The sequence below is a fragment of the Leiobunum rupestre genome, chromosome 6 (genome assembly GCF_980474605.1).
Source record: "Leiobunum rupestre chromosome 6, qqLeiRupe1.1.hap1, whole genome shotgun sequence".
Taxonomy (NCBI): Eukaryota; Metazoa; Arthropoda; class Arachnida; order Opiliones; family Sclerosomatidae; genus Leiobunum; species Leiobunum rupestre.
In genome coordinates, this window is record NC_143389.1 from 2,147,569 (window position 1) to 2,157,627 (window position 10,059).

The following is a 10,059-nucleotide window of genomic DNA, read 5'->3' on the forward strand; positions in this document are numbered from 1 at the left end:
TTGGGATGATTATTCTCATCTCAGCGGATGGATTTTTCCCCCTCTCTTGGACTTTTTGGACGAACCACTCTTCCTGAATCCGCGATTGAGCTTGTCGCGATTCGGTCGTCTCGAATGTCAATACTTTTCTCGTGCTGGTTTCCGGACCATTCGTGATTTGTGTTACGAGTACGTTCCAGGATTTTTACCACAGCAAGCGATCATCGATGCTACCGAGGATTCGATAATCAGAATGTCGCAGTCCAAAACGATGGACCTCTATAAAGAACTTATCGCTGCTATTCCTCCTGCCTGGGCAACCAAGATTGCGCGGGGTGTGAAGAAACCGCGCCGTTTTCCTGTCGCGCCTAATTTCGGGTTATCGGTTGTAAATGACAATGGTGAAACGATCAAATTCGCTCTTTCGGTCAAGTTTATTAACGATACTTTCGCGACCGGTTTATCTACTGAGTCCAGCGGCGAGGAGCGTTGGCGTCGCTTTTTCGGTGGCCCTCTATGCCGTGTTCGTTGGAAATTCGTCCGTTCCAACTTTTTGGGCACTTCCCTTTCTGCCATGAATCTTCGACTGATCCATCAGGGTTTTCCAGTAAAGTCACGTTTAGTGCACGGTCTCGTGGTCCCGGACTCTGGATGTCCCTTTTGTCAAACCGGCTCCGAAACTGTAGAACATCTTTTCGTGGAGTGTCCCGTGGTGTCGCAATGGTGGACTTGGTTGTTCTGTGCCGTCTTGGACCTTTCCCGGGACTTATTCGGTGGTCCTACAAAAACTCGAAACTCTTTTATAATTTTTGGCGAGATAACTACTGATTTAAAAAAACCTGTTATTTTTTGGAAAGTTGTCAATTTATTAAGTGCAATTTTTAAACGAGAAATTTGGATGTATCGTTGTCAATGTTCCTTTAATGAAACCGTATTTCAGGATGTCATATTTCTAAAAAAAGTCCGCGCAATATTAAAAAGAGAATGTCGGAATAAGCAAAGAAAACTAAATATGGATATTCCGTCTGACGTTATCATGAATAATCTATTAAATATAGTTTTTCGGTAATTGCGATATTTATCATTATCAATGTCGAAATTATTTATTTTTTAACAATAGAGACATTTCCTCTTTTATTTTCGTACCCGCTATGATCACATAAAATTGTTATATTTGTATTGTATTGTTTTAGACATGTGAATAAAGATTTTATTAAAAAAAAAAAAAGCGCTCGATGCCCGGCGCCTCCAACGTAAACGTAATTTTCGGAGCGGCGGTCTTACTCGAATAAACATTTAATTAAAACGGTAAACAGGGGGCGTAGCTCAGATGGTAGAGCGCTCGCTTAGCATGCGAGAGGGACCGGGATCGATGCCCGGCGCCTCCAACGTAAACGTAATTTTCGGAGCGGCGGTCTTACTCGAATAAACATTTAATTACAACGGTAAACAGGGGGCGTAGCTCAGATGGTAGAGCGCTCGCTTAGCATGCGAGAGGGACCGGGATCGATGCCCGGCGTCTCCAACGTAAACGTAATTTTCGAAGCGGCGGACTTACTCGAATAAACATTTAATTAGAACGGTAAACAGGGGGCGTAGCTCAGATGGTAGTGCGCTCGCTTAGCATGCGAGAGGGACCGGGATCGATGCCCGGCGCCTCCAACGTAAACGTAATTTTCGAAGCGGCGGTCTTACTCGAATAAACATTTAATTAAAACGGTAAACAGGGGGCGTAGCTCAGATGGTAGAGCGCTCGCTTAGCATGCGAGAGGGACCGGGATCGATGCCCGGCGCCTCCAACGTAAACGTAATTTTCGGAGCGGCGGTCTTACTCGAATAAACATTTAATTAAAACGGTAAACAGGGGGCGTAGCTCAGATGGTAGAGCGCTCGCTTAGCATGCGAGAGGGACCGGGATCGATGCCCGGCGCCTCCAACGTAAACGTAATTTTCGGAGCGGCGGTCTTACTCGAATAAACATTTAATTAAAACGGTAAACAGGGGGCGTAGCTCAGATGGTAGAGCGCTCGCTTAGCATGCGAGAGGGACCGGGATCGATGCCCGGCGCCTCCAACGTAAACGTAATTTTCGGAGCGGCGGTCTTACTCGAATAAACATTTAATTAAAACGGTAAACAGGGGGCGTAGCTCAGATGGTAGAGCGCTCGCTTAGCATGCGAGAGGGACCGGGATCGATGCCCGGCGCCTCCAACGTAAACGTAATTTTCGGAGCGGCGAACTTACTCGAATAAACATTTAATTAAAACGGTAAACAGGGGGCGTAGCTCAGATGGTAGAGCGCTCGCTTAGCATGCGAGAGGGACCGGGATCGATGCCCGGCGCCTCCAACGTAATCGTAATTTTGGGAGCGGCGGTCTTACTCGAATAAACATTTAATTAAAACGGTAAACAGGGGGTGTAGCTCAGATGGTAGAGCGCTCGCTTAGCATGCGAGAGGGACCGGGATCGATGCCCGGCGCCTCCAACGTAAACGTAATTTTGGGAGCGGCGGTCTTACTCGAATAAACATTTAATTAAAACGGTAAACAGGGGGTGTAGCTCAGATGGTAGAGCGCTCGCTTAGCATGCGAGAGGGACCGGGATCGATGCCCGGCGCCTCCAACGTAAACGTAATTTTCGGAGCGGCGGTCTTACTCGAATAAACATTTAATTAAAACGGTAAACAGGGGGCGTAGCTCAGATGGTAGAGCGCTCGCTTAGCATGCGAGAGGGACCGGGATCGATGCCCGGCGCCTCCAACGTAAACGTAATTTTCGAAGCGGCGAACTTACTCGAATAAACATTTAATTAAAACGGTAAACAGGGGGCGTAGCTCAGATGGTAGAGCGCTCGCTTAGCATGCGAGAGGGACCGGGATCGATGCCCGGCGCCTCCAACGTAAACGTAATTTTCGGAGCGGCGGTCTTACTCGAATAAACATTTAATTAAAACGGTAAACAGGGGGCGTAGCTCAGATGGTAGAGCGCTCGCTTAGCATGCGAGAGGGACCGGGATCGATGCCCGGCGCCTCCAACGTAAACGTAATTTTCGAAGCGGCGAACTTACTCGAATAAACATTTAATTAAAACGGTAAACAGGGGGCGTAGCTCAGATGGTAGAGCGCTCGCTTAGCATGCGAGAGGGACCGGGATCGATCCCGGCGCCTCCAACGTAAACGTAATTTTCGAAGCGGCGAACTTACTCGAATAAACATTTAATTAAAACGGTAAACAGGGGGCGTAGCTCAGATGGTAGAGCGCTCGCTTAGCATGCGAGAGGGACCGGGATCGATGCCCGGCGCCTCCAACGTAAACGTAATTTTCGAAGCGGCGGACTTACTCGAATAAACATTTAATTAGAACGGTAAACAGGGGGCGTAGCTCAGATGGTAGTGCGCTCGCTTAGCATGCGAGAGGGACCGGGATCGATGCCCGGCGCCTCCAACGTTATCGTAATTTTGGGAGCGGCGGTCTTACTCGAATAAACATTTAATTAAAACGGTAAACAGGGGGTGTAGCTCAGATGGTAGAGCGCTCGCTTAGCATGCGAGAGGGACCGGGATCGATGCCCGGCGCCTCCAACGTAAACGTAATTTTCGAAGCGGCGGACTTACTCGAATAAACATTTAATTAAAACGGTAAACAGGGGGCGTAGCTCAGATGGTAGAGCGCTCGCTAAGCATGCGAGAGGGACCGGGATCGATGCCCGGCGCCTCCAACGTAAACGTAATTTTCGAAGCGGCGGACTTACTCGAATAAACATTTAATTAGAACGGTAAACAGGGGGCGTAGCTCAGATGGTAGAGCGCTCGCTTAGCATGCGAGAGGAACCGGGATCGATGCCCGGCGCCTCCAACGTAAACGTAATTTTCGAAGCGGCGGACTTACTCGAATAAACATTTAATTAGAACGGTAAACAGGGGGCGTAGCTCAGGTGGTAGAGCGCTCGCTTAGCATGCGAGAGGGACCGGGATTTATGCCCGGCGCCTAACGCGTGGTCTAACAAATCTTAATTTCGTCTGGTAAAATGCGATGTACCGCGCGAATCTTTTTACCTTCAGTAAGGGGATTATTCTTTTGACCGAATGGTTTTTGTAATCGTTCCGAATACTCATAGACGGAGACTTGGGAGCGCTGAATATTCTCGCTAATTTTGTCCTTAATATTATCGTCATTATCCTTGCGTTTAAAAGGCGTTTAAGTAGCTATTTCTAAACTATCCCATGAATAGATGGGTTTAATTTCCTCATACCGATCAAGAGCCGTCCCATTAAGTAAGGTGTGCACCCATTGTTGCAGTAATTGGGAATCGCTAAGATTAACCGTTAATTGCAACTGCTTAGCCCTGCGCAAAAATTCTTTAGGATCGGGGTCCTTTGGGTTACGCGTATTGTAACGCTTTTCTATTACTAATATAGGCCTATAGGTGTCTAGCGTTGACATATACTACTACTACTATGCTACTAGATTAAAATGATTCGTAAGGACTCTAATGAATTATAAAGTAAGGACAAGTTTTTGCCATACCCAGATTCCGATTTAATGATCAACTACTAAATTTATTATTAGACAAACATCGAATCGAACTACTAAATAAAAACCAAACAATACCACTAACAAATAAAATACTACTAGATTAATTTACATGACTCTCAAAATAACTACATGCAGCATGCACTCGACCAATGCCAGACTACTAAAAACACACGGTCTACTATATACACTAATTGCGCCATATAAAATGGAATATTCTTGATTATCGTTGGTCTCAAGACTTGAAAATAATTGAATAATGTAGATGCGAGGAGAGAGTTCGTAGAGATGAAGAGACGAGTTGGAGGCTTGAGACATTGGAGATACGATGAGGCTACTACTATTGTCTACGAGGTGTCGTGCTGGTGATGGGCATAGGAAAACCATGGTCCGGCGATAACTGCTCAATTGGCTGGAGACATTCATAGATTGCGACCAGCGCGAAAACTATGTTCCTTTTCTTAAGGTCATCCGGAGCGGTGTTTTTAAGAGCATCCTTTTCTTTTGGTTCGGAGATACGGTTCCCCTTCTCTCTTTTTTTACTTCTTCTCTTCCAGTTTTGTTGTATAAGCCCAGTGACGTTGGGTCCATCCTGGTTTTTTCGTTTTCGAATCGAATTACTCAAACGGCTGTCACGTGGAGGTACACTATGATTTGACCATAAACAAATTTCAACGTCAGGCTTAATTTCAAGCGCCCATGTGTTTCACATGTGTTTTAATTTCTTTACATCACAAGACACGCACACATTCAGTGACAATTACACCAAACAATATTATCGAGGCACACTACTATAATTGTAAGCATTTTTCGAGAAAATCTGGCAAAGGTTCTAGTTCAATAGTAAATACACGTGGAATGCACACTATACGCTAGTCACCGTCGATTCTAAAGACGATCGGTGACAGGTGGGCAATTTCGGGCATCTATAGAGATTCCTTTTAGCAGAGTAGTAACGATGGAAACATGTTGGATCCCTCATTTGACCTTTCGCTAACTACTTCCCATTCCCACAAACTATCCAACGCGACCATATGGGGATGCCGAGGCACAATTTGGTCTCATAGAACAATAAAAGTAAAAGATTGGAATCGTCTACGCTCGCGTCTACTTGAAAGAGTGAGACCAAAAAATCCAAAGCAGTCGAAATTAGGGCGTGTTGCAAAAGTCTGCTTTACTAAAATCAAACTTGTTAAATTCAATGGGCTAGCACTTTGCCTAGCACTTTGGCAACAGGCCCTTAAGCGGAAAAGTATGTGACCATGGGGACACAATCTCCGTCTTGCCATATTCTTAGTACATAAATACATTCTAATCACTGAGGTAATATAAAATCACATGGCCTGAACAGCTTTTGTATTGGTTTGCCCACCCGGGTACCCTGAGGGTGGGCGGTGGCCACTCTTTAACATAGGATGGTAAATTATATATCAGACGCTGGGAAATCATATGGCTTCAACAGCTTTTGTATTGGTTTGCCCACCCGGGTATCCTGAGGGTGGGCGGCACCCACTCTTTAACTTAGGATATCAATTTATATATCAAACGATAAGAAATCACGTAGCCTCAACAGTTTTTGTATTAGTTTGCCTACCTGTGTCTACTAAGGGTGCATGGGTTTGCTCACTCGAATACACTGATCTGGAACTAATATTACGGCCTGGGCCGACTTGTTGTTTTCTATTTCCGACAGTTTCACGGACACATCCTAATTGTATACTATATCTAATGGGAAGTTATGTATGTCGACGTTAAAAAACCTAGAAGAGGGTTTGGCGGGATATCCAAAGGGAAATTAATATTCTCGCTTTTAAAATTTTCGAACTCTATGCAATGGTTTTTACCTCTCCGAGGGGACAATTACCGTGTCTGTCTCTATGTGTGTCTGCGTTCGCAATTTCCGTGCAAAGGTTAATCATTGCGTACACAGTTTCTCGAAATTTTTGCGTTTCTCGAAGGGTTGGCACAACCACCGTCAGACGGTGAGCGTTAACGGCTTGATTTGCGGTTGGGTTTGGTTTGGTTGATTTTTTTCGTCAACGCTCACCATCGCGACGGTTTTAATTCAGTTTGATTGGATATTTCGTTATTGTAATGTTTATGTGTAGGTTGTGAATGTTGAGTTCGTGTTGTGACGGTTGTTGGTGTTGTGTTTGTGATATGATGGTTGTCGATGTTGAGTTTCTTGTATTTGTATGGGCGTTTTCTCTCAAACTTCTTCTTAATGACTTTGGGACGGACCGAGTGCTGAGTGTTATGCAACCTCTCAACATCCAATGGCAGTGTTTCCACCAATTGTACACGGTATTCGTCTAAGTATCAATTGTCGATTTGTTGGCGTCAGCCGGGAATCGAACCCGGGTCTGCCCCGTGCAAGAGATGTACTCTAACCACTCAGCCACCAACGCTTGTTAATTTACGGTGTTTTTCTAAAAAAACAAATTTGGCGAATGTCCTTTACAAAGTTTTAACGTTACGTACTATAATTTATCCCACATCATTTTAAATATTTATAAATAATATTAATCTTAAATTTAATTAAATATTTATAAATTATATTAATCTTATATTTAATTAAATATTTATAAATTATATTAATCTTATATTTAATTAAATATTTATAAATTATATTAATCTTATATTTAATAAAATATTTATAAATTATATTAATCTTATATTTACTAAAATATTTATAAATTATATTAATCTTATATTTAATTAAATATTTTAGTATATTAATCTTATATTTAATTAAATATTTTAGTATATTAATCTTATATTTAATTAAATATTTTAGTATATTAGTCTTATATTTAATTAAATATTTTATTATATTAATCTTATATTTAATTAAATATTTTAGTATATTAATCTTATATTCAATTAAATATTTTAGTATATTAATCTTTCATTTAATTAAATATTTAAGTATATTAATCTTATATTTAATTAAATATTTTAGTATATTGAAATGAATGAAATGAAATGAAATGAAACGGGGTTTAATGCGTACCAAAACAATACAATTGTATCAGCAAGTTGATACACACACTACAAAAATGTATTCAGAAAGTTAAAAAGTAACATGGAGTACTCTCTTAATTAAACAATTTGGTATATGTAAAAAATATTTTCCTTGGAATATGAGTAAATTAACGATACAAAGTCAAATTCAGTTAGGGAAAACAAAATTGAAGAACATTTACAAATTTCTCAAATCTTTCAATTTGCAATCGAAAAAATCAATTAACTGACCAAATTTATTGGCAGTTTTTAGTATCCGATTTAATGGGTGTAATTCGCTAATATTCGTTTTAAACATCGTATAATTTCTAGTGTTATAGATAGGTACACATATATTGATTTCTGATAAAATATTGGAACATGGTAAGTAATTTTGAAGGAGTTTATACAAAAATATTAGTTCTGATTTCTCTCGCGATTTATAAAGCGTAGGTTAACCAATGTCTTTGAGAATATTTTGGTAATTATAACGACATTTATGTTTTAGGAAATATAAATATAAATTATCAATAAATTTTCTTTGAATACTTTCAATGTTATTTAAAAGGTATTCACTACAGCCACCCCAAGTAATTGATCCGTACATAGCTCTCGATCGAATTAGGCTTTGATATAATAATATGAAATGCCGACTAGAATTTAAATTTTTGCTAATTTTAAGGATGACGCCTAATAGACGCCTGCACGAGCTTACGGTGTTTTGAATATGCTCTTTGAAATAAAGGCCCTGATCTAAAATTACACCTAGGTCATGTACGCTACTTTTTCTATTAATGATGTCATCATTTATTTTAGAAGTGTACCTAATATGCGATGTTTTTCTACTAAATGATATAACTACAGATTTGGCCGGATTAATCGGTAAATTATTCTTAAGACACCATTTGGAAATTATGTTTAGATCTTGTTGTAGTAGCTAACAAGCCGCCAGATTATGAATGGTCCGACATACCTTATTATCGTCAGCAAACGGATAAATGTTGGAGTTAGAAAGTTTGAACTGTAGGTCATAAATATAAATGTTAAAGAGCAATGGACCTAGCGAAGAACCCTGCGGTACACCACAGGTGGCAGGGTAAGTAACGTTCGTCGTCACTCCATGGCACCTTAGAACATTTATCCTGTTAGCCAGGTAATCTCTAAGCCATTCCAAAAGGTCACCATGAAGGCCAAAGTTATGAAGTTTTTTGATGAGAAAGTGATGTGATACTCTATCAAAGGCTTTCGCTAGATCTAGAAATATCACATCTACCTGTTTTATCTGATTAAAATTTGATACAATGTTATTTATAAACGAGATATGATTTGCTTCAACGCTTTTACCTTTCGAGAAACCATGTTGACCATCATTGGGAAAATTATTGAACCAATTTGACAAATTTGTGTGCATGATACTATCGAATATCTTAGCGAACACGCAAAGTAGAGAGATCGGCCGATAATTTTTAGCATCGCCAGCGAAACCGTTTTTAAAAATGGGGCTAACTAGTAGAATCTTCCATAAAGCCGGAAATGTTTTTGTCTTAATTGAAAGGTTATAAATATGCTGAAGTAATGGAATAAAAATGTCACCACAGCCCTTAACAATAAACGGTGGAATATTGTCGATTCCGGTAGAAAATGTTAGTTTTCATTTCAAGATGGCTTCTTGAATCATTTTTTCGGTAATATATAAATTGCTGAAGGTGTCCGAATAGGAGTTTGAAGTATCATACTTAAAAGGTTGGTTTAAATCTGCATTATCCACGGCGATGTTACTAAAATTATCAAGGAAAGTTTCATCCAGTTCATAGGGACTGGTAACAAACTTATCATCGCGCTTTAACCTGATGGCCATAGGCTTTTTATTAATGTTACGGTTGACGTACTTCCAGAACATTTTCGGATGTTTTAAGGCACTTTCACATAAATTATAATTCATGTTTTGTTTGTCTCTATTTAATAAATGTTTTGAAGTAGATCGTAATTGACAAAATTGTAAACGGTCTGAAACGCAGCCTGTTCGCTTAAATTTGTTGTGGTAGGATTTCTTACGCTTTAAAACATTAATCAATTCAGTTGAATACCAATCTGGGAAATTTTTAAAGGTTTTGTGTTTCTTTTTGGGGATAAATAAATTAATAGCAGTTTCGATAGATTTAGTTAGTAAATCTACGCAAGTATCGACATTAGTTTGTGTATAAAAGTCGGACCAATCATCATCGCGCAGATATTTGTATAAACTAGAATAACTGCCTTTACTGTAATTAAAATATTTATAGTCTAAAGGGACCGATTTATCAAAAATTAGGGGAATCTCAACTAATAAGGGGGGTGAAATTTATCAATAGGAACAAGGGGGTCAGAAAGGGGAGAAATAATGGAGGAATCCATATTTGTCAGACATAAGTCCAAAGTGTTTCCAAAGTGGTTTACTATGCTATTAATTTGACGAAGGTTACTGGCGTAACAAATATCAAAAACACACCTTGCTTTTTTCTGGTTATAAAATGAGCAAAGGGATACATCATAATCCAGCCAGTCAA

General features: G+C 40.2%; 16 non-coding genes across 16 annotated transcripts; all 16 read left to right on the forward strand.

Moving 5' to 3' along the window:
• Nucleotides 1–1,294: 1,294 nt before the first annotated feature.
• Nucleotides 1,295–1,367, forward strand: TRNAA-AGC (transfer RNA alanine (anticodon AGC)). Its single transcript has one exon. It is a non-coding gene; the product is annotated as a tRNA-Ala (tRNA).
• A 64-nt stretch (nt 1,368–1,431) lies between these two features.
• On the forward strand, nt 1,432–1,504 carry TRNAA-AGC (transfer RNA alanine (anticodon AGC)). Its single transcript has one exon. It is a non-coding gene; the product is annotated as a tRNA-Ala (tRNA).
• A 201-nt stretch (nt 1,505–1,705) lies between these two features.
• On the forward strand, nt 1,706–1,778 carry TRNAA-AGC (transfer RNA alanine (anticodon AGC)). Its single transcript has one exon. It is a non-coding gene; the product is annotated as a tRNA-Ala (tRNA).
• Nucleotides 1,779–1,842: 64 nt separating this feature from the next.
• Nucleotides 1,843–1,915, forward strand: TRNAA-AGC (transfer RNA alanine (anticodon AGC)). The gene has a single exon. It is a non-coding gene; the product is annotated as a tRNA-Ala (tRNA).
• A 64-nt stretch (nt 1,916–1,979) lies between these two features.
• Nucleotides 1,980–2,052, forward strand: TRNAA-AGC (transfer RNA alanine (anticodon AGC)). The gene has a single exon. It is a non-coding gene; the product is annotated as a tRNA-Ala (tRNA).
• A 64-nt stretch (nt 2,053–2,116) lies between these two features.
• Nucleotides 2,117–2,189, forward strand: TRNAA-AGC (transfer RNA alanine (anticodon AGC)). Its single transcript has one exon. It is a non-coding gene; the product is annotated as a tRNA-Ala (tRNA).
• A 64-nt stretch (nt 2,190–2,253) lies between these two features.
• TRNAA-AGC (transfer RNA alanine (anticodon AGC)) lies at nt 2,254–2,326 on the forward strand. Its single transcript has one exon. It is a non-coding gene; the product is annotated as a tRNA-Ala (tRNA).
• A 64-nt stretch (nt 2,327–2,390) lies between these two features.
• Nucleotides 2,391–2,463, forward strand: TRNAA-AGC (transfer RNA alanine (anticodon AGC)). Its single transcript has one exon. It is a non-coding gene; the product is annotated as a tRNA-Ala (tRNA).
• Nucleotides 2,464–2,527: 64 nt separating this feature from the next.
• On the forward strand, nt 2,528–2,600 carry TRNAA-AGC (transfer RNA alanine (anticodon AGC)). Its single transcript has one exon. It is a non-coding gene; the product is annotated as a tRNA-Ala (tRNA).
• A 64-nt stretch (nt 2,601–2,664) lies between these two features.
• Nucleotides 2,665–2,737, forward strand: TRNAA-AGC (transfer RNA alanine (anticodon AGC)). Its single transcript has one exon. It is a non-coding gene; the product is annotated as a tRNA-Ala (tRNA).
• Nucleotides 2,738–2,801: 64 nt separating this feature from the next.
• TRNAA-AGC (transfer RNA alanine (anticodon AGC)) lies at nt 2,802–2,874 on the forward strand. Its single transcript has one exon. It is a non-coding gene; the product is annotated as a tRNA-Ala (tRNA).
• Nucleotides 2,875–2,938: 64 nt separating this feature from the next.
• On the forward strand, nt 2,939–3,011 carry TRNAA-AGC (transfer RNA alanine (anticodon AGC)). The gene has a single exon. It is a non-coding gene; the product is annotated as a tRNA-Ala (tRNA).
• A 64-nt stretch (nt 3,012–3,075) lies between these two features.
• Nucleotides 3,076–3,147, forward strand: TRNAA-AGC (transfer RNA alanine (anticodon AGC)). The gene has a single exon. It is a non-coding gene; the product is annotated as a tRNA-Ala (tRNA).
• Nucleotides 3,148–3,211: 64 nt separating this feature from the next.
• Nucleotides 3,212–3,284, forward strand: TRNAA-AGC (transfer RNA alanine (anticodon AGC)). The gene has a single exon. It is a non-coding gene; the product is annotated as a tRNA-Ala (tRNA).
• Nucleotides 3,285–3,485: 201 nt separating this feature from the next.
• On the forward strand, nt 3,486–3,558 carry TRNAA-AGC (transfer RNA alanine (anticodon AGC)). Its single transcript has one exon. It is a non-coding gene; the product is annotated as a tRNA-Ala (tRNA).
• Nucleotides 3,559–3,759: 201 nt separating this feature from the next.
• TRNAA-AGC (transfer RNA alanine (anticodon AGC)) lies at nt 3,760–3,832 on the forward strand. The gene has a single exon. It is a non-coding gene; the product is annotated as a tRNA-Ala (tRNA).
• Nucleotides 3,833–10,059: the final 6,227 nt, after the last annotated feature.